The following is a 22,098-nucleotide window of genomic DNA, read 5'->3' on the forward strand; positions in this document are numbered from 1 at the left end:
GAGCAGAGAAGGCGGGGCCTAAGATCTGCCCCTTCAGCCAAGCAAACAGGGCCTACCGTGACGCCGGAAGCCGGGACGAGGAGTCACTGCGGCTTCCTGCGAGGCCAAAGAAACACACACTCTGGCTTCTCTTCAAAACGTACAAGTCTTTCGCCTTTTACTAAAGACTTCCGTGGAGAGTGAGGCTAAGGAGTTGCACCTATTTTTGGCAGGGTCTGCCTTCTGGCTGGGCCCTCTCCTCGTTGTTCAATAGAAGAAAGCGCGCAGTTCCAGGGAGCTCCGCAGGCCTGTGAGCTACTGTGGGTGGGCGGAGATTTGAAGCGGAGCCCTCCCTGTGAGCCAAGTGAAAGAGCGCACCGTCACAAGCGAGAAGTGTCCCGAGAAGGCGGCTCAGCCAGGAACCTGCAGGAGGCCATCGCTTCTCGGCCTTTTGGCTAAGATCAAGTGTAGTATCTGTTCTTATCAGTTTAATATCTGATACGCCCCCGATTCGGGGGCAACGTATTAAACGCATTTTTAGAACAGGGAGCCGAATAAGGGGCTCGCTCCGTTCGGTCCACGCATCCACCCGTTATTGCAGCGCCTCCGGGAACGGTGCCCCCTTTGCTGACTTTGTGCAAAAGCAAGAAAGCCAAACAAAGTAAGTCTGGCAAGCCAAGAGCCAGAAAGCAGCCTGAAGCCGCGAACGTGCTCCTCTCCAGTCACCCCTCTCCGGTCACAGTCGAACTCTGGAGCAGAGAAGGCGCGGCCTAAGATCTGCCCCTTCAGCCAAGCAAACAGGGCCTACCGTGACGCCGGAAGCCGGGACGAGGAGTCACTGCGGCTTCCTGCGAGGCCAAAGAAACACACACTCTGGCTTCTCTTCAAAACGTACAAGTCTTTCGCCTTTTACTAAAGACTTCCGTGGAGAGTGAGGCTAAGGAGTTGCACCTATTTTTGGCAGGGTCTGCCTTCTGGCTGGGCCCTCTCCTCGTTGTTCAAAAGAAGAAATAGAAGATAGCGCGCAGTTCAAGAGAGCTCCGCAGGGCTCTGAGCTACTGTGGGTGGGCGGAGATTTGAAGCAGAGCCCTCCCTGTGAGCCAAGTGATAGAGCGCACCGTCACAAGCGAGAAGTGTCCCGAGAAGGCGGCTCAGCCAGGAACCTGCAGGAGGCCATCGCTTCTCGGCCTTTTGGCTAAGGTCAAGTGTAGTGTCTGTTCTTATCAGTTTAATATCTGATACGCCCCCGATTCGGGGGCAACGTATTAAACGCATTTTTAGAACAGGGAGCCGAATAAGGGGCTCGCTCCGTTCGGTCCACGCATCCACCCGTTATTGCAGCGCCTCCGGGAACGGTGCCCCCTTTGCTGACTTTGTGCAAAAGCAAGAAAGCCAAACAAAGTAAGGTCTGGCAAGCCAAGAGCCAGAAAGCAGCCTGAAGCTGCGAACGTGCTCCTCTCCAGTCACCCCTCTCCAGTCACAGTCGAACTCTGGAGCAGAGAAGGCGGGGCCTAAGATCTGCCCCTTCAGCCAAGCAAACAGGGCCTACCGTGACGCCGGAAGCCGGGACGAGGAGTCACTGCGGCTTCCTGCGAGGCCAAAGAAACACACACTCTAGCTTCTCTTCAAAACGTACAAGTCTTTCGCCTTTTACTAAAGACTTCCGTGGAGAGTGAGGCTAAGGAGTTGCACCTATTTTTGGCAGAGTCTGCCTTCTGGCTGGGCCCTCTCCTCGTTGTTCAATAGAAGAAAGTGCGCAGTTCCAGGGAGCTCCGCAGGCCTGTGAGCTACTGTGGGTGGGCGGAGATTTGAAGCGGAGCCCTCCCTGTGAGCCAAGTGAAAGAGCGCACCGTCACAAGCGAGAAGTGTCCCGAGAAGGCGGCTCAGCCAGGAACCTGCAGGAGGCCATCGCTTCTCGGCCTTTTGGCTAAGATCAAGTGTAGTATCTGTTCTTATCAGTTTAATATCTGATACGCCCCCGTTTGGGGGGCAACGTATTAAACGCATTTTTAGAACAGGGAGTCGAATAAGGGGCTCGCTCCGTTCGCTCCACGCATCGACCCGGTATTGCAGCGCCTCCGGGAACGGTGCCCCCTTTGCTGACTTTGTGCAAAAGCAAGAAAGCCAAACAAAGTAAGGTCTGCCAAGCCAAGAGCCAGAAAGCAGCCAGAAAGCAGCCTGAAGCCGCGAACGTGCTCCTCTCCAGTCACAGTCGAACTCTGGAGCAGAGAAGGCGGGGCCTAAGATCTGCCCCTTCAGCCAAGCAAACAGGGCCTACCGTGACGCCGGAAGCCGGGACGAGGAGTCACTGCGGCTTCCTGCGAGGCCAAAGAAACACACACTCTGGCTTCTCTTCAAAACGTACAAGTCTTTCACCTTTTACTAAAGACTTCCGTGGAGAGTGAGGCTAAGGAGTTGCACCTATTTTTGGCAGGGTCTGCCTTCTGCCTTCTGGCTGAGCCCTCTCCTCGTTGTTCAATAGAAGAAAGTGCGCAGTTCCAGGGAGCTCCGCAGGCCTGTGAGCTACTGTGGGTGGGCGGAGATTTGAAGCGGAGCCCTCCCTGTGAGCCAAGTGAAAGAGCGCACCGTCACAAGCGAGAAGTGTCCCGAGAAGGCGGCTCAGCCAGGAACCTGCAGGAGGCCATCGCTTCTCGGCCTTTTGGCTAAGATCAAGTGTAGTATCTGTTCTTATCAGTTTAATATCTGATATGCCCCCGATTCGGGGGCAACGTATTAAACGCATTTTTAGAACAGGGAGCCGAATAAGGGGCTCGCTCCGTTCGCTCCACGCATCGACCCGGTATTGCAGCGCCTCTGGGAACGGTGCCCCCTTTGCTGACTTTGTGCAAAAGCAAGAAAGCCAAACAAAGTAAGGTCTGGCAAGCCAAGAGCCAGAAAGCAGCCTGAAGCTGCGAACGTGCTCCTCTCCAGTCACCCCTCTCCAGTCACAGTCGAACTCTGGAGCAGAGAAGGCGGGGCCTAAGATCTGCCCCTTCAGCCAAGCAAACAGGGCCTACCGTGACGCCGGAAGCCGGGACGAGGAGTCACTGCGGCTTCCTGCGAGGCCAAAGAAACACACACTCTGGCTTCTCTTCAAAACGTACAAGTCTTTCGCCTTTTACTAAAGACTTCCGTGGAGAGTGAGGCTAAGGAGTTGCACCTATTTTTGGCAGGGTCTGCCTTCTGCCTTCTGGCTGGGCCCTCTCCTCGTTGTTCAATAGAAGAAAGCGCGCAGTTCCAGGGAGCTCCGAAGGCCTGTGAGCTACTGTGGGTGGGCGGAGATTTGAAGCGGAGCCCTCCCTGTGAGCCAAGTGAAAGAGCGCACCGTCACAAGCGAGAAGTGTCCCGAGAAGGCGGCTCAGCCAGGAACCTGCAGGAGGCCATCGCTTCTCGGCCTTTTGGCTAAGATCAAGTGTAGTATCTGTTCTTATCAGTTTAATATCTGATACGCCCCCGATTCGGGGGCAATGTATTAAACGCATTTTTAGAACAGGGAGCCGAATAAGGGGCTCGCTCCGTTCGCTCCACGCATCGACCCGGTATTGCAGCGCCTCCGGGAACGGTGCCCCCTTTGCTGACTTTGTGCAAAAGCAAGAAAGCCAAACAAAGTAAGGTCTGCCAAGCCAAGAGCCAGAAAGCAGCCTGAAGCCGCGAACGTGCTCCTCTCCAGTCACCCCTCTCCGGTCACAGTCGAACTCTGGAGCAGAGAAGGCGCGGCCTAAGATCTGCCCCTTCAGCCAAGCAAACAGGGCCTACCGTGACGCCGGAAGCCGGGACGAGGAGTCACTGCGGCTTCCTGCGAGGCCAAAGAAACACACACTCTGGCTTCTCTTCAAAACGTACAAGTCTTTCGCCTTTTACTAAAGACTTCCGTGGAGAGTGAGGCTAAGGAGTTGCACCTATTTTTGGCAGGGTCTGCCTTCTGGCTGGGCCCTCTCCTCGTTGTTCAATAGAAGAAAGCGCGCAGTTCCAGGGAGCTCCGGAGGCCTGTGAGCTACTGTGGGTGGGCGGAGATTTGAAGCGGAGCCCTCCCTGTGAGCCAAGTGATAGAGCGCACCGTCACAAGCGAGAAGTGTCCCGAGAAGGCGGCTCAGCCAGGAACCTGCAGGAGGCCATCGCTTCTCGGCCTTTTGGCTAAGATCAAGTGTAGTATCTGTTCTTATCAGTTTAATATCTGATACGCCCCCGATTCGGGGGCAACGTATTAAACGCATTTTTAGAACAGGGAGCCGAATAAGGGGCTCGCTCCGTTCGCTCCACGCATCGACCCGGTATTGCAGCGCCTCCGGGAACGGTGCCCCCTTTGCTGACTTTGTGCAAAAGCAAGAAAGCCAAACAAAGTAAGGTCTGCCAAGCCAAGAGCCAGAAAGCAGCCTGAAGCCGCGAACGTGCTCCTCTCCAGTCACAGTCGAACTCTGGAGCAGAGAAGGCGGGGCCTAAGATCTGCCCCTTCAGCCAAGCAAACAGGGCCTACCGTGACGCCGGAAGCCGGGACGAGGAGTCACTGCGGCTTCCTGCGAGGCCAAAGAAACACACACTCTAGCTTCTCTTCAAAACGTACAAGTCTTTCGCCTTTTACTAAAGACTTCCGTGGAGAGTGAGGCTAAGGAGTTGCACCTATTTTTGGCTGGGTCTGCCTTCTGGCTGGGCCCTCTCCTCGTTGTTCAATAGAAGAAAGCGCGCAGTTCCAGGGAGCTCCGCAGGCCTGTGAGCTACTGTGGGTGGGCGGAGATTTGAAGCGGAGCCCTCCCTGTGAGCCAAGTGAAAGAGCGCACCGTCACAAGCGAGAAGTGTCCCGAGAAGGCGGCTCAGCCAGGAACCTGCAGGAGGCCATCGCTTCTCGGCCTTTTGGCTAAGATCAAGTGTAGCATCTGTTCTTATCAGTTTAATATCTGATACGCCCCCGATTCGGGGGCAACGTATTAAACGCATTTTTAGAACAGGGAGCCGAATAAGGGGCTCGCTCCATTCGCTCCACGCATCGACCCGGTATTGCAGCGCCTCCGGGAACGGTGCCCCCTTTGCTGACTTTGTGCAAAAGCAAGAAAGCCAAACAAAGTAAGGTCTGCCAAGCCAAGAGCCAGAAAGCAGCCTGAAGCCGCGAACGTGCTCCTCTCCAGTCACAGTCGAACTCTGGAGCAGAGAAGGCGGGGCCTAAGATCTGCCCCTTCAGCCAAGCAAACAGGGCCTACCGTGACGCCGGAAGCCGGGACGAGGAGTCACTGCGGCTTCCTGCGAGGCCAAAGAAACACACACTCTGGCTTCTCTTCAAAACGTACAAGTCTTTCGCCTTTTACTAAAGACTTCCGTGGAGAGTGAGGCTAAGGAGTTGCACCTATTTTTGGCAGGGTCTGCCTTCTGCCTTCTGGCTGGGCCCTCTCCTCGTTGTTCAATAGAAGAAAGCGCGCAGTTCCAGGGAGCTCCGCAGGCCTGTGAGCTACTGTGGGTGGGCGGAGATTTGAAGCGGAGCCCTCCCTGTGAGCCAAGTGAAAGAGCGCACCGTCACAAGCAAGAAGTGTCCCGAGAAGGCGGCTCAGCCAGGAACCTGCAGGAGGCCATCGCTTCTCGGCCTTTTGGCTAAGATCAAGTGTAGTATCTGTTCTTATCAGTTTAATATCTGATACGCCCCCGATTCGGGGGCAACGTATTAAACGCATTTTTAGAACAGGGAGCCGAATAAGGGGCTCGCTCCGTTCGCTCCACGCATCGACCCGGTATTGCAGCGCCTCCGGGAACGGTGCCCCCTTTGCTGACTTTGTGCAAAAGCAAGAAAGCCAAACAAAGTAAGGTCTGCCAAGCCAAGAGCCAGAAAGCAGCCTGAAGCCGCGAACGTGCTCCTCTCCAGTCACACTCGAACTCTGGAGCAGAGAAGGCGGGGCCTAAGATCTGCCCCTTCAGCCAAGCAAACAGGGCCTACCGTGACGCCGGAAGCCGGGACGAGGAGTCACTGCGGCTTCCTGCGAGGCCAAAGAAACACACACTCTGGCTTCTCTTCAAAACGTACAAGTCTTTCGCCTTTTACTAAAGACTTCCGTGGAGAGTGAGGCTAAGGAGTTGCACCTATTTTTGGCAGGGTCTGCCTTCTGGCTGGGCCCCCTCCTCGTTGTTGAATAGAAGAAAGCGCGCAGTTCCAGGGAGCTCCGCAGGCCTGTGACCTACTGTGGGTGGGCGGAGATTTGAAGCGGAGCCCTCCCTGTGAGCCAAGTGAAAGAGCGCACCGTCACAAGCGAGAAGTGTCCCGAGAAGGCGGCTCAGCCAGGAACCTGCAGGAGGCCATCGCTTCTCGGCCTTTTGGCTAAGATCAAGTGTAGTATCTGTTCTTATCAGTTTAATATCTGATATGCCCCCGATTTGGGGGCAACGTATTAAACGCATTTTTAGAACAGGGAGCCGAATAAGGGGCTCGCTCCGTTCGCTCCACGCATCGACCCGGTATTGCAGCGCCTCTGGGAAGGGTGCCCCCTTTGCTGACTTTGTGCAAAAGCAAGAAAGCCAAACAAAGTAAGGTCTGGCAAGCCAAGAGCCAGAAAGCAGCCTGAAGCTGCGAACGTGCTCCTCTCCAGTCACACTCGAACTCTGGAGCAGAGAAGGCGGGGCCTAAGATCTGCCCCTTCAGCCAAGCAAACAGGGCCTACCGTGACGCCGGAAGCCGGGACGAAGAGTCACTGCGGCTTCCTGCGAGGCCAAAGAAACACACACTCTAGCTTCTCTTCAAAACGTACAAGTCTTTCGCCTTTTACTAAAGACTTCCGTGGAGAGTGAGGCTAAGGAGTTGCACCTATTTTTGGCAGAGTCTGCCTTCTGGCTGGGCCCTCTCCTCGTTGTTCAATAGAAGAAAGTGCGCAGTTCCAGGGAGCTCCGCAGGCCTGTGAGCTACTGTGGGTGGGCGGAGATTAGAAGCGGAGCCCTCCCTGTGAGCCAAGTGAAAGAGCGCACCGTCACAAGCGAGAAGTGTCCCGAGAAGGCGGCTCAGCCAGGAACCTGCAGGAGGCCATCGCTTCTCGGCCTTTTGGCTAAGATCAAGTGTAGTATCTGTTCTTATCAGTTTAATATCTGATATGCCCCCGATTCGGGGGCAACGTATTAAACGCATTTTTAGAACAGGGAGCCGAATAAGGGGCTCGCTCCGTTCGCTCCACGCATCGACCCGGTATTGCAGCGCCTCCGAGAACAGTGCCCCCTTTGCTGACTTTGTGCAAAAGCAAGAAAGCCAAACAAAGTAAGGTCTGCCAAGCAAAGAGCCAGAAAGCAGCCTGAAGCCGCGAACGTGCTCCTCTCCAGTCACCCCTCTCCAGTCACAGTCGAACTCTGGAGCAGAGAAGGCGGGGCCTAAGATCTGCCCCTTCAGCCAAGCAAACAGGGCCTACCGTGACGCCGGAAGCCGGGACAAGGAGTCACTGCGGCTTCCTGCGAGGCCAAAGAAACACACACTCTGGCTTCTCTTCAAAACGTACAAGTCTTTCGCCTTTTACTAAAGACTTCCGTGGAGAGTGAGGCTAAGGAGTTGCACCTATTTTTGGCAGGGTCTGCCTTCTGGCTGGGCCCCCTCCTCGTTGTTCAATAGAAGAAAGCGCGCAGTTCCAGGGAGCTCCGCAGGCCTGTGAGCTACTGTGGGTGGGCGGAGATTTGAAGCGGAGCCCTCCCTGTGAGCCAAGTGAAAGAGCGCACCGTCACAAGCGAGAAGTGTCCCGAGAAGGCGGCTAAGCCAGGAACCTGCAGGAGGCCATCGCTTCTCGGCCTTTTGGCTAAGATCAAGTGTAGTATCTGTTCTTATCAGTTTAATATCTGATACGCCCCCGATTCGGGGGCAACGTATTAAACGCATTTTTAGAACAGGGAGTCGAATAAGGGGCTCGCTCCGTTCGCTCCACGCATCGACCCGGTATTGCAGCGCCTCCGGGAACGGTGCCCCCTTTGCTGACTTTGTGCAAAAGCAAGAAAGCCAAACATAGTAAGGTCTGCCAAGCCAAGAGCCAGAAAGCAGCCAGAAAGCAGCCTGAAGCCGCGAACGTGCTCCTCTCCAGTCACAGTCGAACTCTGGAGCAGAGAAGGCGGGGCCTAAGATCTGCCCCTTCAGCCAAGCAAACAGGGCCTACCGTGACGCCGGAAGCCGGGACGAGGAGTCACTGCGGCTTCCTGCGAGGCCAAAGAAACACACACTCTGGCTTCTCTTCAAAACGTACAAGTCTTTCGCCTTTTACTAAAGACTTCCGTGGAGAGTGAGGCTAAGGAGTTGCATCTATTTTTGGCAGGGTCTGCCTTCTGGCTGGGCCCCCTCCTCGTTGTTCAATAGAAGAAAGCGCGCAGTTCCAGGGAGCTCCGCAGGCCTGTGAGCTACTGTGGGTGGGCGGAGATTTGAAGCGGAGCCCTCCCTGTGAGCCAAGTGAAAGAGCGCACCGTCACAAGCGAGAAGTGTCCCGAGAAGGCGGCTCAGCCAGGAACCTGCAGGAGGCCATCGCTTCTCGGCCTTTTGGCTAAGATCAAGTGTAGTATCTGTTCTTATCAGTTTAATATCTGATACGCCCCCGATTCGGGGGCAACGTATTAAACGCATTTTTAGAACAGGGAGCCGAATAAGGGGCTCGCTCCGTTCGGTCCACGCATCCACCCGTTATTGCAGCGCCTCCGGGAACGGTGCCCCCTTTGCTGACTTTGTGCAAAAGCAAGAAAGCCAAACAAAGTAAGTCTGGCAAGCCAAGAGCCAGAAAGAAGCCTGAAGCCGCGAACGTGCTCCTCTCCAGTCACCCCTCTCCGGTCACAGTCGAACTCTGGAGCAGAGAAGGCGCGGCCTAAGATCTGCCCCTTCAGCCAAGCAAACAGGGCCTACCGTGACGCCGGAAGCCGGGACGAGGAGTCACTGCGGCTTCCTGCGAGGCCAAAGAAACACACACTCTGGCTTCTCTTCAAAACGTACAAGTCTTTCGCCTTTTACTAAAGACTTCCGTGGAGAGTGAGGCTAAGGAGTTGCACCTATTTTTGGCAGGGTCTGCCTTCTGGCTGGGCCCTCTCCTCGTTGTTCAATAGAAGAAATAGAAGATAGCGCGCAGTTCAAGAGAGCTCCGCAGGGCTCTGAGCTACTGTGGGTGGGCGGAGATTTGAAGCAGAGCCCTCCCTGTGAGCCAAGTGATAGAGCGCACCGTCACAAGCGAGAAGTGTCCCGAGAAGGCGGCTCAGCCAGGAACCTGCAGGAGGCCATCGCTTCTCGGCCTTTTGGCTAAGGTCAAGTGTAGTGTCTGTTCTTATCAGTTTAATATCTGATACGCCCCCGATTCGGGGGCAACGTATTAAACGCATTTTTAGAACAGGGAGCCGAATAAGGGGCTCGCTCCGTTCGGTCCACGCATCCACCCGTTATTGCAGCGCCTCCGGGAACGGTGCCTCCTTTGCTGACTTTGTGCAAAAGCAAGAAAGCCAAACAAAGTAAGGTCTGGCAAGCCAAGAGCCAGAAAGCAGCCTGAAGCTGCGAACGTGCTCCTCTCCAGTCACCCCTCTCCAGTCACAGTCGAACTCTGGAGCAGAGAAGGCGGGGCCTAAGATCTGCCCCTTCAGCCAAGCAAACAGGGCCTACCGTGACGCCGGAAGCCGGGACGAGGAGTCACTGCGGCTTCCTGCGAGGCCAAAGAAACACACACTCTGGCTTCTCTTCAAAACGTACAAGTCTTTCGCCTTTTACTAAAGACTTCCGTGGAGAGTGAGGCTAAGGAGTTGCACCTATTTTTGGCAGGGTCTGCCTTCTGGCTGGGCCCCCTCCTCGTTGTTGAATAGAAGAAAGCGCGCAGTTCCAGGGAGCTCCGCAGGCCTGTGACCTACTGTGGGTGGGCGGAGATTTGAAGCGGAGCCCTCCCTGTGAGCCAAGTGAAAGAGCGCACCGTCACAAGCGAGAAGTGTCCCGAGAAGGCGGCTCAGCCAGGAACCTGCAGGAGGCCATCGCTTCTCGGCCTTTTGGCTAAGATCAAGTGTAGTATCTGTTCTTATCAGTTTAATATCTGATACGCCCCCGATTGGGGGGCAACGTATTAAACGCATTTTTAGAACAGGGAGTCGAATAAGGGGCTCGCTCCGTTCGCTCCACGCATCGACCCGGTATTGCAGCGCCTCCGGGAACGGTGCCCCCTTTGCTGACTTTGTGCAAAAGCAAGAAAGCCAAACAAAGTAAGGTCTGCCAAGCCAAGAGCCAGAAAGCAGCCAGAAAGCAGCCTGAAGCCGCGAACGTGCTCCTCTCCAGTCACAGTCGAACTCTGGAGCAGAGAAGGCGGGGCCTAAGATCTGCCCCTTCAGCCAAGCAAACAGGGCCTACCGTGACGCCGGAAGCCGGGACGAGGAGTCACTGCGGCTTCCTGCGAGGCCAAAGAAACACACACTTTGGCTTCTCTTCAAAACGTACAAGTCTTTCGCCTTTTACTAAAGACTTCCGTGGAGAGTGAGGCTAAGGAGTTGCATCTATTTTTGGCAGGGTCTGCCTTCTGGCTGGGCCCCCTTCTCGTTGTTCAATAGAAGAAAGCGCGCAGTTCCAGGGAGCTCCGCAGGCCTGTGAGCTACTGTGGGTGGGCGGAGATTTGAAGCGGAGCCCTCCCTGTGAGCCAAGTGAAAGAGCGCACCGTCACAAGCGAGAAGTGTCCCGAGAAGGCGGCTCAGCCAGGAACCTGCAGGAGGCCATCGCTTCTCGGCCTTTTGGTTAAGATCAAGTGTAGTATCTGTTCTTATCAGTTTAATATCTGATATGCCCCCGATTCGGGGGCAACGTATTAAACGCATTTTTAAAACAGGGAGCCGAATAAGGGGCTCGCTCCGTTCGCTCCACGCATCGACCCGGTATGGCAGCGCCTCCGGGAACGGTGCCCCCTTTGCTGACTTTGTGCAAAAGCAAGAAAGCCAAACAAAGTAAGGTCTGCCAAGCCAAGAGCCAGAAAGCAGCCTGAAGCCGCGAACGTGCTCCTCTCCAGTCACAGTCGAACTCTGGAGCAGAGAAGGCGGGGCCTAAGATCTGCCCCTTCAGCCAAGCAAACAGGGCCTACCGTGACGCCGGAAGCCGGGACGAGGAGTCACTGCGGCTTCCTGCGAGGCCAAAGAAACACACACTCTGGCTTCTCTTCAAAACGTACAAGTCTTTCGCCTTTTACTAAAGACTTCCGTGGAGAGTGAGGCTAAGGAGTTGCACCTATTTTTGGCAGGGTCTGCCTTCTGGCTGGGCCCTCTCCTCGTTGTTCAATAGAAGAAAGCGCGCAGTTCCAGGGAGCTCCGCAGGCCTGTGAGCTACTGTGGGTGGGCGGAGATTTGAAGCGGAGCCCTCCCTGTGAGCCAAGTGAAAGAGCGCACCGTCACAAGCGAGAAGTGTCCCGAGAAGGCGGCTCAGCCAGGAACCTGCAGGAGGCCATCGCTTCTCGGCCTTTTGGCTAAGATCAAGTGTAGTATCTGTTCTTATCAGTTTAATATCTGATACGCCCCCGATTCGGGGGCAACGTATTAAACGCATTTTTAGAACAGGGAGCCGAATAAGGGGCTCGCTCCGTTCGGTCCACGCATCCACCCGTTATTGCAGCGCCTCCGGGAACGGTGCCCCCTTTGCTGACTTTGTGCAAAAGCAAGAAAGCCAAACAAAGTAAGTCTGGCAAGCCAAGAGCCAGAAAGCAGCCTGAAGCCGCGAACGTGCTCCTCTCCAGTCACCCCTCTCCGGTCACAGTCGAACTCTGGAGCAGAGAAGGCGCGGCCTAAGATCTGCCCCTTCAGCCAAGCAAACAGGGCCTACCGTGACGCCGGAAGCCGGGACGAGGAGTCACTGCGGCTTCCTGCGAGGCCAAAGAAACACACACTCTGGCTTCTCTTCAAAACGTACAAGTCTTTCGCCTTTTACTAAAGACTTCCGTGGAGAGTGAGGCTAAGGAGTTGCACCTATTTTTGGCAGGGTCTGCCTTCTGGCTGGGCCCTCTCCTCGTTGTTCAATAGAAGAAAGTGCGCAGTTCCAGGGAGCTCCGCAGGCCTGTGAGCTACTGTGGGTGGGCGGAGATTTGAAGCGGAGCCCTCCCTGTGAGCCAAGTGAAAGAGCGCACCGTCACAAGCGAGAAGTGTCCCGAGAAGGCGGCTCAGCCAGGAACCTGCAGGAGGCCTTTTGGCTAAGATCAAGTGTAGTATCTGTTCTTATCAGTTTAATATCTGATACGCCCCCGATTGGGGGGCAACGTATTAAACGCATTTTTAGAACAGGGAGTCGAATAAGGGGCTCGCACTTTGTGCAAAAGCAAGAAAGCCAAACAAAGTAAGGTCTGCCAAGCCAAGAGCCAGAAAGCAGCCTGAAGCCGCGAACGTGCTCCTCTCCAGTCACAGTCGAACTCTGGAGCAGAGAAGGCGGGGCCTAAGATCTGCCCCTTCAGCCAAGCAAACAGGGCCTACCGTGACGCCGGAAGCCGGGACCAGGAGTCACTGCGGCTTCCTGCGAGGCCAAAGAAACACACACTCTGGCTTCTCTTCAAAACGTACAAGTCTTTCGCCTTTTACTAAAGACTTCCGTGGAGAGTGAGGCTAAGGAGTTGCACCTATTTTTGGCAGGGTCTGCCTTCTGGCTGGGCCCTCTCCTCGTTGTTCAAAAGAAGAAATAGAAGATAGCGCGCAGTTCAAGAGAGCTCCGCAGGGCTCTGAGCTACTGTGGGTGGGCGGAGATTTGAAGCAGAGCCCTCCCTGTGAGCCAAGTGATAGAGCGCACCGTCACAAGCGAGAAGTGTCCCGAGAAGGCGGCTCAGCCAGGAACCTGCAGGAGGCCATCGCTTCTCGGCCTTTTGGCTAAGATCAAGTGTAGCATTTGTTCTTATCAGTTTAATATCTGATACGCCCCCGATTCGGGGGCAACGTATTAAACGCATTTTTAGAACATGGAGCCGAATAAGGGGCTCGCTCCATTCGCTCCACGCATCGACCCGGTATTGCAGCGCCTCCGGGAACGGTGCCCCCTTTGCTGACTTTGTGCAAAAGCAAGAAAGCCAAACAAAGTAAGGTCTGCCAAGCCAAGAGCCAGAAAGCAGGCTGAAGCCGCGAACGTGCTCCTCTCCAGTCACCCCTCTCCAGTCACAGTCGAACTCTGGAGCAGAGAAGGCGGGGCCTAAGATCTGCCCCTTCAGCCAAGCAAACAGGGCCTACCGTGACGCCGGAAGCCGGGACGAGGAGTCACTGCGGCTTCCTGCGAGGCCAAAGAAACACACACTCTGGCTTCTCTTCAAAACGTACAAGTCTTTCGCCTTTTACTAAAGACTTCCGTGGAGAGTGAGGCTAAGGAGTTGCACCTATTTTTGGCAGGGTCTGCCTTCTGGCTGGGCCCTCTCCTCGTTGTTCAATAGAAGAAAGCGCGCAGTTCCAGGGAGCTCCGCAGGCCTGTGAGCTACTGTGGGTGGGCGGAGATTTGAAGCGGAGCCCACCCTGTGAGCCAAGTGAAAGAGCGCACCGTCACAAGCGAGAAGTGTCCCGAGAAGGCGGCTCAGCCAGGAACCTGCAGGAGGCCATCGCTTCTCGGCCTTTTGGCTAAGATCAAGTGTAGTATCTGTTCTTATCAGTTTAATATCTGATATGCCCCCGATTCGGGGGCAACGTATTAAACGCATTTTTAGAACAGGGAGCCGAATAAGGGGCTCGCTCCGTTCGCTCCACGCATCGACCCGGTATTGCAGCGCCTCTGGGAACGGTGCCCCCTTTGCTGACTTTGTGCAAAAGCAAGAAAGCCAAACAAAGTAAGGTCTGGCAAGCCAAGAGCCAGAAAGCAGCCTGAAGCTGCGAACGTGCTCCTCTCCAGTCACCCCTCTCCAGTCACAGTCGAACTCTGGAGCAGAGAAGGCGGGGCCTAAGATCTGCCCCTTCAGCCAAGCAAACAGGGCCTACCGTGACGCCGGAAGCCGGGACGAGGAGTCACTGCGGCTTCCTGCGAGGCCAAAGAAACACACACTCTGGCTTCTCTTCAAAACGTACAAGTCTTTCGCCTTTTACTAAAGACTTCCGTGGAGAGTGAGGCTAAGGAGTTGCACCTATTTTTGGCAGGGTCTGCCTTCTGCCTTCTGGCTGGGCCCTCTCCTCGTTGTTCAATAGAAGAAAGCGCGCAGTTCCAGGGAGCTCCGAAGGCCTGTGAGCTACTGTGGGTGGGCGGAGATTTGAAGCGGAGCCCTCCCTGTGAGCCAAGTGAAAGAGCGCACCGTCACAAGCGAGAAGTGTCCCGAGAAGGCGGCTCAGCCAGGAACCTGCAGGAGGCCATCGCTTCTCGGCCTTTTGGCTAAGATCAAGTGTAGTATCTGTTCTTATCAGTTTAATATCTGATACGCCCCCGATTCGGGGGCAATGTATTAAACGCATTTTTAGAACAGGGAGCCGAATAAGGGGCTCGCTCCGTTCGCTCCACGCATCGACCCGGTATTGCAGCGCCTCCGGGAACGGTGCCCCCTTTGCTGACTTTGTGCAAAAGCAAGAAAGCCAAACAAAGTAAGGTCTGCCAAGCCAAGAGCCAGAAAGCAGCCTGAAGCCGCGAACGTGCTCCTCTCCAGTCACCCCTCTCCGGTCACAGTCGAACTCTGGAGCAGAGAAGGCGCGGCCTAAGATCTGCCCCTTCAGCCAAGCAAACAGGGCCTACCGTGACGCCGGAAGCCGGGACGAGGAGTCACTGCGGCTTCCTGCGAGGCCAAAGAAACACACACTCTGGCTTCTCTTCAAAACGTACAAGTCTTTCGCCTTTTACTAAAGACTTCCGTGGAGAGTGAGGCTAAGGAGTTGCACCTATTTTTGGCAGGGTCTGCCTTCTGGCTGGGCCCTCTCCTCGTTGTTCAATAGAAGAAAGCGCGCAGTTCCAGGGAGCTCCGGAGGCCTGTGAGCTACTGTGGGTGGGCGGAGATTTGAAGCGGAGCCCTCCCTGTGAGCCAAGTGATAGAGCGCACCGTCACAAGCGAGAAGTGTCCCGAGAAGGCGGCTCAGCCAGGAACCTGCAGGAGGCCATCGCTTCTCGGCCTTTTGGCTAAGATCAAGTGTAGTATCTGTTCTTATCAGTTTAATATCTGATACGCCCCCGATTCGGGGGCAACGTATTAAACGCATTTTTAGAACAGGGAGCCGAATAAGGGGCTCGCTCCGTTCGCTCCACGCATCGACCCGGTATTGCAGCGCCTCCGGGAACGGTGCCCCCTTTGCTGACTTTGTGCAAAAGCAAGAAAGCCAAACAAAGTAAGGTCTGCCAAGCCAAGAGCCAGAAAGCAGCCTGAAGCCGCGAACGTGCTCCTCTCCAGTCACAGTCGAACTCTGGAGCAGAGAAGGCGGGGCCTAAGATCTGCCCCTTCAGCCAAGCAAACAGGGCCTACCGTGACGCCGGAAGCCGGGACGAGGAGTCACTGCGGCTTCCTGCGAGGCCAAAGAAACACACACTCTAGCTTCTCTTCAAAACGTACAAGTCTTTCGCCTTTTACTAAAGACTTCCGTGGAGAGTGAGGCTAAGGAGTTGCACCTATTTTTGGCTGGGTCTGCCTTCTGGCTGGGCCCTCTCCTCGTTGTTCAATAGAAGAAAGCGCGCAGTTCCAGGGAGCTCCGCAGGCCTGTGAGCTACTGTGGGTGGGCGGAGATTTGAAGCGGAGCCCTCCCTGTGAGCCAAGTGAAAGAGCGCACCGTCACAAGCGAGAAGTGTCCCGAGAAGGCGGCTCAGCCAGGAACCTGCAGGAGGCCATCGCTTCTCGGCCTTTTGGCTAAGATCAAGTGTAGCATCTGTTCTTATCAGTTTAATATCTGATACGCCCCCGATTCGGGGGCAACGTATTAAACGCATTTTTAGAACAGGGAGCCGAATAAGGGGCTCGCTCCATTCGCTCCACGCATCGACCCGGTATTGCAGCGCCTCCGGGAACGGTGCCCCCTTTGCTGACTTTGTGCAAAAGCAAGAAAGCCAAACAAAGTAAGGTCTGCCAAGCCAAGAGCCAGAAAGCAGCCTGAAGCCGCGAACGTGCTCCTCTCCAGTCACAGTCGAACTCTGGAGCAGAGAAGGCGGGGCCTAAGATCTGCCCCTTCAGCCAAGCAAACAGGGCCTACCGTGACGCCGGAAGCCGGGACGAGGAGTCACTGCGGCTTCCTGCGAGGCCAAAGAAACACACACTCTGGCTTCTCTTCAAAACGTACAAGTCTTTCGCCTTTTACTAAAGACTTCCGTGGAGAGTGAGGCTAAGGAGTTGCACCTATTTTTGGCAGGGTCTGCCTTCTGCCTTCTGGCTGGGCCCTCTCCTCGTTGTTCAATAGAAGAAAGCGCGCAGTTCCAGGGAGCTCCGCAGGCCTGTGAGCTACTGTGGGTGGGCGGAGATTTGAAGCGGAGCCCTCCCTGTGAGCCAAGTGAAAGAGCGCACCGTCACAAGCAAGAAGTGTCCCGAGAAGGCGGCTCAGCCAGGAACCTGCAGGAGGCCATCGCTTCTCGGCCTTTTGGCTAAGATCAAGTGTAGTATCTGTTCTTATCAGTTTAATATCTGATACGCCCCCGATTCGGGGGCAACGTATTAAACGCATTTTTAGAACAGGGAGCCGAATAAGGGGCTCGCTCCGTTCGCTCCACGCATCGACCCGGTATTGCAGCGCCTCCGGGAACGGTGCCCCCTTTGCTGACTTTGTGCAAAAGCAAGAAAGCCAAACAAAGTAAGGTCTGCCAAGCCAAGAGCCAGAAAGCAGCCTGAAGCCGCGAACGTGCTCCTCTCCAGTCACACTCGAACTCTGGAGCAGAGAAGGCGGGGCCTAAGATCTGCCCCTTCAGCCAAGCAAACAGGGCCTACCGTGACGCCGGAAGCCGGGACGAGGAGTCACTGCGGCTTCCTGCGAGGCCAAAGAAACACACACTCTGGCTTCTCTTCAAAACGTACAAGTCTTTCGCCTTTTACTAAAGACTTCCGTGGAGAGTGAGGCTAAGGAGTTGCACCTATTTTTGGCAGGGTCTGCCTTCTGGCTGGGCCCCCTCCTCGTTGTTGAATAGAAGAAAGCGCGCAGTTCCAGGGAGCTCCGCAGGCCTGTGACCTACTGTGGGTGGGCGGAGATTTGAAGCGGAGCCCTCCCTGTGAGCCAAGTGAAAGAGCGCACCGTCACAAGCGAGAAGTGTCCCGAGAAGGCGGCTCAGCCAGGAACCTGCAGGAGGCCATCGCTTCTCGGCCTTTTGGCTAAGATCAAGTGTAGTATCTGTTCTTATCAGTTTAATATCTGATATGCCCCCGATTTGGGGGCAACGTATTAAACGCATTTTTAGAACAGGGAGCCGAATAAGGGGCTCGCTCCGTTCGCTCCACGCATCGACCCGGTATTGCAGCGCCTCTGGGAAGGGTGCCCCCTTTGCTGACTTTGTGCAAAAGCAAGAAAGCCAAACAAAGTAAGGTCTGGCAAGCCAAGAGCCAGAAAGCAGCCTGAAGCTGCGAACGTGCTCCTCTCCAGTCACACTCGAACTCTGGAGCAGAGAAGGCGGGGCCTAAGATCTGCCCCTTCAGCCAAGCAAACAGGGCCTACCGTGACGCCGGAAGCCGGGACGAAGAGTCACTGCGGCTTCCTGCGAGGCCAAAGAAACACACACTCTAGCTTCTCTTCAAAACGTACAAGTCTTTCGCCTTTTACTAAAGACTTCCGTGGAGAGTGAGGCTAAGGAGTTGCACCTATTTTTGGCAGAGTCTGCCTTCTGGCTGGGCCCTCTCCTCGTTGTTCAATAGAAGAAAGTGCGCAGTTCCAGGGAGCTCCGCAGGCCTGTGAGCTACTGTGGGTGGGCGGAGATTAGAAGCGGAGCCCTCCCTGTGAGCCAAGTGAAAGAGCGCACCGTCACAAGCGAGAAGTGTCCCGAGAAGGCGGCTCAGCCAGGAACCTGCAGGAGGCCATCGCTTCTCGGCCTTTTGGCTAAGATCAAGTGTAGTATCTGTTCTTATCAGTTTAATATCTGATATGCCCCCGATTCGGGGGCAACGTATTAAACGCATTTTTAGAACAGGGAGCCGAATAAGGGGCTCGCTCCGTTCGCTCCACGCATCGACCCGGTATTGCAGCGCCTCCGAGAACAGTGCCCCCTTTGCTGACTTTGTGCAAAAGCAAGAAAGCCAAACAAAGTAAGGTCTGCCAAGCAAAGAGCCAGAAAGCAGCCTGAAGCCGCGAACGTGCTCCTCTCCAGTCACCCCTCTCCAGTCACAGTCGAACTCTGGAGCAGAGAAGGCGGGGCCTAAGATCTGCCCCTTCAGCCAAGCAAACAGGGCCTACCGTGACGCCGGAAGCCGGGACAAGGAGTCACTGCGGCTTCCTGCGAGGCCAAAGAAACACACACTCTGGCTTCTCTTCAAAACGTACAAGTCTTTCGCCTTTTACTAAAGACTTCCGTGGAGAGTGAGGCTAAGGAGTTGCACCTATTTTTGGCAGGGTCTGCCTTCTGGCTGGGCCCCCTCCTCGTTGTTCAATAGAAGAAAGCGCGCAGTTCCAGGGAGCTCCGCAGGCCTGTGAGCTACTGTGGGTGGGCGGAGATTTGAAGCGGAGCCCTCCCTGTGAGCCAAGTGAAAGAGCGCACCGTCACAAGCGAGAAGTGTCCCGAGAAGGCGGCTAAGCCAGGAACCTGCAGGAGGCCATCGCTTCTCGGCCTTTTGGCTAAGATCAAGTGTAGTATCTGTTCTTATCAGTTTAATATCTGATACGCCCCCGATTCGGGGGCAACGTATTAAACGCATTTTTAGAACAGGGAGTCGAATAAGGGGCTCGCTCCGTTCGCTCCACGCATCGACCCGGTATTGCAGCGCCTCCGGGAACGGTGCCCCCTTTGCTGACTTTGTGCAAAAGCAAGAAAGCCAAACATAGTAAGGTCTGCCAAGCCAAGAGCCAGAAAGCAGCCAGAAAGCAGCCTGAAGCCGCGAACGTGCTCCTCTCCAGTCACAGTCGAACTCTGGAGCAGAGAAGGCGGGGCCTAAGATCTGCCCCTTCAGCCAAGCAAACAGGGCCTACCGTGACGCCGGAAGCCGGGACGAGGAGTCACTGCGGCTTCCTGCGAGGCCAAAGAAACACACACTCTGGCTTCTCTTCAAAACGTACAAGTCTTTCGCCTTTTACTAAAGACTTCCGTGGAGAGTGAGGCTAAGGAGTTGCATCTATTTTTGGCAGGGTCTGCCTTCTGGCTGGGCCCCCTCCTCGTTGTTCAATAGAAGAAAGCGCGCAGTTCCAGGGAGCTCCGCAGGCCTGTGAGCTACTGTGGGTGGGCGGAGATTTGAAGCGGAGCCCTCCCTGTGAGCCAAGTGAAAGAGCGCACCGTCACAAGCGAGAAGTGTCCCGAGAAGGCGGCTCAGCCAGGAACCTGCAGGAGGCCATCGCTTCTCGGCCTTTTGGCTAAGATCAAGTGTAGTATCTGTTCTTATCAGTTTAATATCTGATACGCCCCCGATTCGGGGGCAACGTATTAAACGCATTTTTAGAACAGGGAGCCGAATAAGGGGCTCGCTCCGTTCGGTCCACGCATCCACCCGTTATTGCAGCGCCTCCGGGAACGGTGCCCCCTTTGCTGACTTTGTGCAAAAGCAAGAAAGCCAAACAAAGTAAGTCTGGCAAGCCAAGAGCCAGAAAGCAGCCTGAAGCCGCGAACGTGCTCCTCTCCAGTCACCCCTCTCCGGTCACAGTCGAACTCTGGAGCAGAGAAGGCGCGGCCTAAGATCTGCCCCTTCAGCCAAGCAAACAGGGCCTACCGTGACGCCGGAAGCCGGGACGAGGAGTCACTGCGGCTTCCTGCGAGGCCAAAGAAACACACACTCTGGCTTCTCTTCAAAACGTACAAGTCTTTCGCCTTTTACTAAAGACTTCCGTGGAGAGTGAGGCTAAGGAGTTGCACCTATTTTTGGCAGGGTCTGCCTTCTGGCTGGGCCCTCTCCTCGTTGTTCAATAGAAGAAATAGAAGATAGCGCGCAGTTCAAGAGAGCTCCGCAGGGCTCTGAGCTACTGTGGGTGGGCGGAGATTTGAAGCAGAGCCCTCCCTGTGAGCCAAGTGATAGAGCGCACCGTCACAAGCGAGAAGTGTCCCGAGAAGGCGGCTCAGCCAGGAACCTGCAGGAGGCCATCGCTTCTCGGCCTTTTGGCTAAGGTCAAGTGTAGTGTCTGTTCTTATCAGTTTAATATCTGATACGCCCCCGATTCGGGGGCAACGTATTAAACGCATTTTTAGAACAGGGAGCCGAATAAGGGGCTCGCTCCGTTCGGTCCACGCATCCACCCGTTATTGCAGCGCCTCCGGGAACGGTGCCTCCTTTGCTGACTTTGTGCAAAAGCAAGAAAGCCAAACAAAGTAAGGTCTGGCAAGCCAAGAGCCAGAAAGCAGCCTGAAGCTGCGAACGTGCTCCTCTCCAGTCACCCCTCTCCAGTCACAGTCGAACTCTGGAGCAGAGAAGGCGGGGCCTAAGATCTGCCCCTTCAGCCAAGCAAACAGGGCCTACCGTGACGCCGGAAGCCGGGACGAGGAGTCACTGCGGCTTCCTGCGAGGCCAAAGAAACACACACTCTGGCTTCTCTTCAAAACGTACAAGTCTTTCGCCTTTTACTAAAGACTTCCGTGGAGAGTGAGGCTAAGGAGTTGCACCTATTTTTGGCAGGGTCTGCCTTCTGGCTGGGCCCCCTCCTCGTTGTTGAATAGAAGAAAGCGCGCAGTTCCAGGGAGCTCCGCAGGCCTGTGACCTACTGTGGGTGGGCGGAGATTTGAAGCGGAGCCCTCCCTGTGAGCCAAGTGAAAGAGCGCACCGTCACAAGCGAGAAGTGTCCCGAGAAGGCGGCTCAGCCAGGAACCTGCAGGAGGCCATCGCTTCTCGGCCTTTTGGCTAAGATCAAGTGTAGTATCTGTTCTTATCAGTTTAATATCTGATACGCCCCCGATTGGGGGGCAACGTATTAAACGCATTTTTAGAACAGGGAGTCGAATAAGGGGCTCGCTCCGTTCGCTCCACGCATCGACCCGGTATTGCAGCGCCTCCGGGAACGGTGCCCCCTTTGCTGACTTTGTGCAAAAGCAAGAAAGCCAAACAAAGTAAGGTCTGCCAAGCCAAGAGCCAGAAAGCAGCCAGAAAGCAGCCTGAAGCCGCGAACGTGCTCCTCTCCAGTCACAGTCGAACTCTGGAGCAGAGAAGGCGGGGCCTAAGATCTGCCCCTTCAGCCAAGCAAACAGGGCCTACCGTGACGCCGGAAGCCGGGACGAGGAGTCACTGCGGCTTCCTGCGAGGCCAAAGAAACACACACTTTGGCTTCTCTTCAAAACGTACAAGTCTTTCGCCTTTTACTAAAGACTTCCGTGGAGAGTGAGGCTAAGGAGTTGCATCTATTTTTGGCAGGGTCTGCCTTCTGGCTGGGCCCCCTTCTCGTTGTTCAATAGAAGAAAGCGCGCAGTTCCAGGGAGCTCCGCAGGCCTGTGAGCTACTGTGGGTGGGCGGAGATTTGAAGCGGAGCCCTCCCTGTGAGCCAAGTGAAAGAGCGCACCGTCACAAGCGAGAAGTGTCCCGAGAAGGCGGCTCAGCCAGGAACCTGCAGGAGGCCATCGCTTCTCGGCCTTTTGGTTAAGATCAAGTGTAGTATCTGTTCTTATCAGTTTAATATCTGATACGCCCCCGATTCGGGGGCAACGTATTAAACGCATTTTTAAAACAGGGAGCCGAATAAGGGGCTCGCTCCGTTCGCTCCACGCATCGACCCGGTATGGCAGCGCCTCCGGGAACGGTGCCCCCTTTGCTGACTTTGTGCAAAAGCAAGAAAGCCAAACAAAGTAAGGTCTGCCAAGCCAAGAGCCAGAAAGCAGCCTGAAGCCGCGAACGTGCTCCTCTCCAGTCACAGTCGAACTCTGGAGCAGAGAAGGCGGGGCCTAAGATCTGCCCCTTCAGCCAAGCAAACAGGGCCTACCGTGACGCCGGAAGCCGGGACGAGGAGTCACTGCGGCTTCCTGCGAGGCCAAAGAAACACACACTCTGGCTTCTCTTCAAAACGTACAAGTCTTTCGCCTTTTACTAAAGACTTCCGTGGAGAGTGAGGCTAAGGAGTTGCACCTATTTTTGGCAGGGTCTGCCTTCTGGCTGGGCCCTCTCCTCGTTGTTCAATAGAAGAAAGCGCGCAGTTCCAGGGAGCTCCGCAGGCCTGTGAGCTACTGTGGGTGGGCGGAGATTT

The 22,098-nt window shown here is 55.4% G+C and overlaps 60 non-coding genes and 1 pseudogene across 60 annotated transcripts; all 61 read left to right on the forward strand.

The window, feature by feature from the left end:
* Positions 1-116: 116 nt before the first annotated feature.
* On the forward strand, positions 117-229 carry LOC148099356 (U5 spliceosomal RNA). Its single transcript, XR_015720329.1, has one exon. It is a non-coding gene; the product is annotated as a U5 spliceosomal RNA (small nuclear RNA).
* A 185-nt stretch (positions 230-414) lies between these two features.
* Positions 415-605, forward strand: LOC148099357 (U2 spliceosomal RNA). Its single transcript, XR_015720175.1, has one exon. It is a non-coding gene; the product is annotated as a U2 spliceosomal RNA (small nuclear RNA).
* Positions 606-847: 242 nt separating this feature from the next.
* On the forward strand, positions 848-960 carry LOC148099358 (U5 spliceosomal RNA). Its single transcript, XR_015720330.1, has one exon. It is a non-coding gene; the product is annotated as a U5 spliceosomal RNA (small nuclear RNA).
* A 194-nt stretch (positions 961-1,154) lies between these two features.
* LOC148099359 (U2 spliceosomal RNA) lies at positions 1,155-1,345 on the forward strand. The gene has a single exon (XR_015720210.1). It is a non-coding gene; the product is annotated as a U2 spliceosomal RNA (small nuclear RNA).
* Positions 1,346-1,588: 243 nt separating this feature from the next.
* LOC148099360 (U5 spliceosomal RNA) lies at positions 1,589-1,701 on the forward strand. Its single transcript, XR_015720419.1, has one exon. It is a non-coding gene; the product is annotated as a U5 spliceosomal RNA (small nuclear RNA).
* A 185-nt stretch (positions 1,702-1,886) lies between these two features.
* On the forward strand, positions 1,887-2,077 carry LOC148099361 (U2 spliceosomal RNA). Its single transcript, XR_015720099.1, has one exon. It is a non-coding gene; the product is annotated as a U2 spliceosomal RNA (small nuclear RNA).
* A 240-nt stretch (positions 2,078-2,317) lies between these two features.
* LOC148099362 (U5 spliceosomal RNA) lies at positions 2,318-2,430 on the forward strand. Its single transcript, XR_015720526.1, has one exon. It is a non-coding gene; the product is annotated as a U5 spliceosomal RNA (small nuclear RNA).
* A 192-nt stretch (positions 2,431-2,622) lies between these two features.
* On the forward strand, positions 2,623-2,813 carry LOC148099363 (U2 spliceosomal RNA). Its single transcript, XR_015720654.1, has one exon. It is a non-coding gene; the product is annotated as a U2 spliceosomal RNA (small nuclear RNA).
* A 243-nt stretch (positions 2,814-3,056) lies between these two features.
* LOC148099364 (U5 spliceosomal RNA) lies at positions 3,057-3,169 on the forward strand. Its single transcript, XR_015720441.1, has one exon. It is a non-coding gene; the product is annotated as a U5 spliceosomal RNA (small nuclear RNA).
* Positions 3,170-3,361: 192 nt separating this feature from the next.
* On the forward strand, positions 3,362-3,552 carry LOC148099365 (U2 spliceosomal RNA). Its single transcript, XR_015720553.1, has one exon. It is a non-coding gene; the product is annotated as a U2 spliceosomal RNA (small nuclear RNA).
* Positions 3,553-3,795: 243 nt separating this feature from the next.
* On the forward strand, positions 3,796-3,908 carry LOC148099366 (U5 spliceosomal RNA). Its single transcript, XR_015720331.1, has one exon. It is a non-coding gene; the product is annotated as a U5 spliceosomal RNA (small nuclear RNA).
* A 185-nt stretch (positions 3,909-4,093) lies between these two features.
* LOC148099367 (U2 spliceosomal RNA) lies at positions 4,094-4,284 on the forward strand. Its single transcript, XR_015720602.1, has one exon. It is a non-coding gene; the product is annotated as a U2 spliceosomal RNA (small nuclear RNA).
* Positions 4,285-4,513: 229 nt separating this feature from the next.
* LOC148099368 (U5 spliceosomal RNA) lies at positions 4,514-4,626 on the forward strand. The gene has a single exon (XR_015720456.1). It is a non-coding gene; the product is annotated as a U5 spliceosomal RNA (small nuclear RNA).
* Positions 4,627-4,811: 185 nt separating this feature from the next.
* On the forward strand, positions 4,812-5,002 carry LOC148099369 (U2 spliceosomal RNA). Its single transcript, XR_015720665.1, has one exon. It is a non-coding gene; the product is annotated as a U2 spliceosomal RNA (small nuclear RNA).
* A 229-nt stretch (positions 5,003-5,231) lies between these two features.
* On the forward strand, positions 5,232-5,344 carry LOC148099370 (U5 spliceosomal RNA). The gene has a single exon (XR_015720442.1). It is a non-coding gene; the product is annotated as a U5 spliceosomal RNA (small nuclear RNA).
* Positions 5,345-5,536: 192 nt separating this feature from the next.
* LOC148099371 (U2 spliceosomal RNA) lies at positions 5,537-5,727 on the forward strand. The gene has a single exon (XR_015720603.1). It is a non-coding gene; the product is annotated as a U2 spliceosomal RNA (small nuclear RNA).
* A 229-nt stretch (positions 5,728-5,956) lies between these two features.
* LOC148099372 (U5 spliceosomal RNA) lies at positions 5,957-6,069 on the forward strand. Its single transcript, XR_015720333.1, has one exon. It is a non-coding gene; the product is annotated as a U5 spliceosomal RNA (small nuclear RNA).
* Positions 6,070-6,254: 185 nt separating this feature from the next.
* On the forward strand, positions 6,255-6,445 carry LOC148099373 (U2 spliceosomal RNA). Its single transcript, XR_015720118.1, has one exon. It is a non-coding gene; the product is annotated as a U2 spliceosomal RNA (small nuclear RNA).
* Positions 6,446-6,674: 229 nt separating this feature from the next.
* On the forward strand, positions 6,675-6,787 carry LOC148099374 (U5 spliceosomal RNA). The gene has a single exon (XR_015720420.1). It is a non-coding gene; the product is annotated as a U5 spliceosomal RNA (small nuclear RNA).
* Positions 6,788-6,972: 185 nt separating this feature from the next.
* LOC148099375 (U2 spliceosomal RNA) lies at positions 6,973-7,163 on the forward strand. The gene has a single exon (XR_015720110.1). It is a non-coding gene; the product is annotated as a U2 spliceosomal RNA (small nuclear RNA).
* Positions 7,164-7,406: 243 nt separating this feature from the next.
* Positions 7,407-7,519, forward strand: LOC148099376 (U5 spliceosomal RNA). Its single transcript, XR_015720334.1, has one exon. It is a non-coding gene; the product is annotated as a U5 spliceosomal RNA (small nuclear RNA).
* Positions 7,520-7,704: 185 nt separating this feature from the next.
* Positions 7,705-7,895, forward strand: LOC148099377 (U2 spliceosomal RNA). Its single transcript, XR_015720628.1, has one exon. It is a non-coding gene; the product is annotated as a U2 spliceosomal RNA (small nuclear RNA).
* A 240-nt stretch (positions 7,896-8,135) lies between these two features.
* LOC148099378 (U5 spliceosomal RNA) lies at positions 8,136-8,248 on the forward strand. Its single transcript, XR_015720394.1, has one exon. It is a non-coding gene; the product is annotated as a U5 spliceosomal RNA (small nuclear RNA).
* A 185-nt stretch (positions 8,249-8,433) lies between these two features.
* Positions 8,434-8,624, forward strand: LOC148099379 (U2 spliceosomal RNA). Its single transcript, XR_015720176.1, has one exon. It is a non-coding gene; the product is annotated as a U2 spliceosomal RNA (small nuclear RNA).
* Positions 8,625-8,866: 242 nt separating this feature from the next.
* On the forward strand, positions 8,867-8,979 carry LOC148099380 (U5 spliceosomal RNA). The gene has a single exon (XR_015720335.1). It is a non-coding gene; the product is annotated as a U5 spliceosomal RNA (small nuclear RNA).
* A 194-nt stretch (positions 8,980-9,173) lies between these two features.
* LOC148099381 (U2 spliceosomal RNA) lies at positions 9,174-9,364 on the forward strand. Its single transcript, XR_015720221.1, has one exon. It is a non-coding gene; the product is annotated as a U2 spliceosomal RNA (small nuclear RNA).
* A 243-nt stretch (positions 9,365-9,607) lies between these two features.
* Positions 9,608-9,720, forward strand: LOC148099382 (U5 spliceosomal RNA). Its single transcript, XR_015720336.1, has one exon. It is a non-coding gene; the product is annotated as a U5 spliceosomal RNA (small nuclear RNA).
* A 185-nt stretch (positions 9,721-9,905) lies between these two features.
* Positions 9,906-10,096, forward strand: LOC148099383 (U2 spliceosomal RNA). Its single transcript, XR_015720059.1, has one exon. It is a non-coding gene; the product is annotated as a U2 spliceosomal RNA (small nuclear RNA).
* Positions 10,097-10,336: 240 nt separating this feature from the next.
* LOC148099384 (U5 spliceosomal RNA) lies at positions 10,337-10,449 on the forward strand. The gene has a single exon (XR_015720478.1). It is a non-coding gene; the product is annotated as a U5 spliceosomal RNA (small nuclear RNA).
* A 185-nt stretch (positions 10,450-10,634) lies between these two features.
* On the forward strand, positions 10,635-10,825 carry LOC148099385 (U2 spliceosomal RNA). The gene has a single exon (XR_015720117.1). It is a non-coding gene; the product is annotated as a U2 spliceosomal RNA (small nuclear RNA).
* Positions 10,826-11,054: 229 nt separating this feature from the next.
* On the forward strand, positions 11,055-11,167 carry LOC148099386 (U5 spliceosomal RNA). The gene has a single exon (XR_015720338.1). It is a non-coding gene; the product is annotated as a U5 spliceosomal RNA (small nuclear RNA).
* A 185-nt stretch (positions 11,168-11,352) lies between these two features.
* LOC148099387 (U2 spliceosomal RNA) lies at positions 11,353-11,543 on the forward strand. Its single transcript, XR_015720177.1, has one exon. It is a non-coding gene; the product is annotated as a U2 spliceosomal RNA (small nuclear RNA).
* Positions 11,544-11,785: 242 nt separating this feature from the next.
* On the forward strand, positions 11,786-11,898 carry LOC148099388 (U5 spliceosomal RNA). Its single transcript, XR_015720339.1, has one exon. It is a non-coding gene; the product is annotated as a U5 spliceosomal RNA (small nuclear RNA).
* A 169-nt stretch (positions 11,899-12,067) lies between these two features.
* Positions 12,068-12,241, forward strand: LOC148099389 (U2 spliceosomal RNA; annotated as a pseudogene).
* Positions 12,242-12,426: 185 nt separating this feature from the next.
* On the forward strand, positions 12,427-12,539 carry LOC148099390 (U5 spliceosomal RNA). The gene has a single exon (XR_015720340.1). It is a non-coding gene; the product is annotated as a U5 spliceosomal RNA (small nuclear RNA).
* A 194-nt stretch (positions 12,540-12,733) lies between these two features.
* On the forward strand, positions 12,734-12,924 carry LOC148099391 (U2 spliceosomal RNA). Its single transcript, XR_015720104.1, has one exon. It is a non-coding gene; the product is annotated as a U2 spliceosomal RNA (small nuclear RNA).
* Positions 12,925-13,167: 243 nt separating this feature from the next.
* On the forward strand, positions 13,168-13,280 carry LOC148099392 (U5 spliceosomal RNA). Its single transcript, XR_015720341.1, has one exon. It is a non-coding gene; the product is annotated as a U5 spliceosomal RNA (small nuclear RNA).
* A 185-nt stretch (positions 13,281-13,465) lies between these two features.
* Positions 13,466-13,656, forward strand: LOC148099393 (U2 spliceosomal RNA). Its single transcript, XR_015720655.1, has one exon. It is a non-coding gene; the product is annotated as a U2 spliceosomal RNA (small nuclear RNA).
* A 243-nt stretch (positions 13,657-13,899) lies between these two features.
* LOC148099394 (U5 spliceosomal RNA) lies at positions 13,900-14,012 on the forward strand. Its single transcript, XR_015720443.1, has one exon. It is a non-coding gene; the product is annotated as a U5 spliceosomal RNA (small nuclear RNA).
* Positions 14,013-14,204: 192 nt separating this feature from the next.
* LOC148099395 (U2 spliceosomal RNA) lies at positions 14,205-14,395 on the forward strand. Its single transcript, XR_015720554.1, has one exon. It is a non-coding gene; the product is annotated as a U2 spliceosomal RNA (small nuclear RNA).
* Positions 14,396-14,638: 243 nt separating this feature from the next.
* LOC148099396 (U5 spliceosomal RNA) lies at positions 14,639-14,751 on the forward strand. Its single transcript, XR_015720342.1, has one exon. It is a non-coding gene; the product is annotated as a U5 spliceosomal RNA (small nuclear RNA).
* Positions 14,752-14,936: 185 nt separating this feature from the next.
* On the forward strand, positions 14,937-15,127 carry LOC148099397 (U2 spliceosomal RNA). The gene has a single exon (XR_015720604.1). It is a non-coding gene; the product is annotated as a U2 spliceosomal RNA (small nuclear RNA).
* A 229-nt stretch (positions 15,128-15,356) lies between these two features.
* LOC148099398 (U5 spliceosomal RNA) lies at positions 15,357-15,469 on the forward strand. The gene has a single exon (XR_015720457.1). It is a non-coding gene; the product is annotated as a U5 spliceosomal RNA (small nuclear RNA).
* Positions 15,470-15,654: 185 nt separating this feature from the next.
* On the forward strand, positions 15,655-15,845 carry LOC148099399 (U2 spliceosomal RNA). The gene has a single exon (XR_015720666.1). It is a non-coding gene; the product is annotated as a U2 spliceosomal RNA (small nuclear RNA).
* A 229-nt stretch (positions 15,846-16,074) lies between these two features.
* LOC148099400 (U5 spliceosomal RNA) lies at positions 16,075-16,187 on the forward strand. Its single transcript, XR_015720444.1, has one exon. It is a non-coding gene; the product is annotated as a U5 spliceosomal RNA (small nuclear RNA).
* Positions 16,188-16,379: 192 nt separating this feature from the next.
* On the forward strand, positions 16,380-16,570 carry LOC148099401 (U2 spliceosomal RNA). The gene has a single exon (XR_015720605.1). It is a non-coding gene; the product is annotated as a U2 spliceosomal RNA (small nuclear RNA).
* Positions 16,571-16,799: 229 nt separating this feature from the next.
* Positions 16,800-16,912, forward strand: LOC148099402 (U5 spliceosomal RNA). Its single transcript, XR_015720343.1, has one exon. It is a non-coding gene; the product is annotated as a U5 spliceosomal RNA (small nuclear RNA).
* A 185-nt stretch (positions 16,913-17,097) lies between these two features.
* LOC148099403 (U2 spliceosomal RNA) lies at positions 17,098-17,288 on the forward strand. The gene has a single exon (XR_015720120.1). It is a non-coding gene; the product is annotated as a U2 spliceosomal RNA (small nuclear RNA).
* A 229-nt stretch (positions 17,289-17,517) lies between these two features.
* On the forward strand, positions 17,518-17,630 carry LOC148099404 (U5 spliceosomal RNA). The gene has a single exon (XR_015720421.1). It is a non-coding gene; the product is annotated as a U5 spliceosomal RNA (small nuclear RNA).
* A 185-nt stretch (positions 17,631-17,815) lies between these two features.
* On the forward strand, positions 17,816-18,006 carry LOC148099405 (U2 spliceosomal RNA). The gene has a single exon (XR_015720111.1). It is a non-coding gene; the product is annotated as a U2 spliceosomal RNA (small nuclear RNA).
* Positions 18,007-18,249: 243 nt separating this feature from the next.
* LOC148099406 (U5 spliceosomal RNA) lies at positions 18,250-18,362 on the forward strand. Its single transcript, XR_015720344.1, has one exon. It is a non-coding gene; the product is annotated as a U5 spliceosomal RNA (small nuclear RNA).
* Positions 18,363-18,547: 185 nt separating this feature from the next.
* Positions 18,548-18,738, forward strand: LOC148099407 (U2 spliceosomal RNA). The gene has a single exon (XR_015720629.1). It is a non-coding gene; the product is annotated as a U2 spliceosomal RNA (small nuclear RNA).
* Positions 18,739-18,978: 240 nt separating this feature from the next.
* LOC148099408 (U5 spliceosomal RNA) lies at positions 18,979-19,091 on the forward strand. The gene has a single exon (XR_015720395.1). It is a non-coding gene; the product is annotated as a U5 spliceosomal RNA (small nuclear RNA).
* Positions 19,092-19,276: 185 nt separating this feature from the next.
* Positions 19,277-19,467, forward strand: LOC148099409 (U2 spliceosomal RNA). Its single transcript, XR_015720178.1, has one exon. It is a non-coding gene; the product is annotated as a U2 spliceosomal RNA (small nuclear RNA).
* Positions 19,468-19,709: 242 nt separating this feature from the next.
* Positions 19,710-19,822, forward strand: LOC148099410 (U5 spliceosomal RNA). The gene has a single exon (XR_015720345.1). It is a non-coding gene; the product is annotated as a U5 spliceosomal RNA (small nuclear RNA).
* Positions 19,823-20,016: 194 nt separating this feature from the next.
* LOC148099411 (U2 spliceosomal RNA) lies at positions 20,017-20,207 on the forward strand. Its single transcript, XR_015720222.1, has one exon. It is a non-coding gene; the product is annotated as a U2 spliceosomal RNA (small nuclear RNA).
* A 243-nt stretch (positions 20,208-20,450) lies between these two features.
* Positions 20,451-20,563, forward strand: LOC148099412 (U5 spliceosomal RNA). Its single transcript, XR_015720346.1, has one exon. It is a non-coding gene; the product is annotated as a U5 spliceosomal RNA (small nuclear RNA).
* Positions 20,564-20,748: 185 nt separating this feature from the next.
* Positions 20,749-20,939, forward strand: LOC148099413 (U2 spliceosomal RNA). Its single transcript, XR_015720060.1, has one exon. It is a non-coding gene; the product is annotated as a U2 spliceosomal RNA (small nuclear RNA).
* A 240-nt stretch (positions 20,940-21,179) lies between these two features.
* LOC148099414 (U5 spliceosomal RNA) lies at positions 21,180-21,292 on the forward strand. Its single transcript, XR_015720479.1, has one exon. It is a non-coding gene; the product is annotated as a U5 spliceosomal RNA (small nuclear RNA).
* Positions 21,293-21,477: 185 nt separating this feature from the next.
* LOC148099415 (U2 spliceosomal RNA) lies at positions 21,478-21,668 on the forward strand. Its single transcript, XR_015720124.1, has one exon. It is a non-coding gene; the product is annotated as a U2 spliceosomal RNA (small nuclear RNA).
* A 229-nt stretch (positions 21,669-21,897) lies between these two features.
* Positions 21,898-22,010, forward strand: LOC148099416 (U5 spliceosomal RNA). Its single transcript, XR_015720347.1, has one exon. It is a non-coding gene; the product is annotated as a U5 spliceosomal RNA (small nuclear RNA).
* Positions 22,011-22,098: the final 88 nt, after the last annotated feature.

Source organism: Neolamprologus brichardi, chromosome 14 (assembly GCF_056152115.1).
Source record: "Neolamprologus brichardi isolate AB-2024 chromosome 14, ASM5615211v1, whole genome shotgun sequence".
Lineage (NCBI taxonomy): Eukaryota > Metazoa > Chordata > Actinopteri > Cichliformes > Cichlidae > Neolamprologus > Neolamprologus brichardi.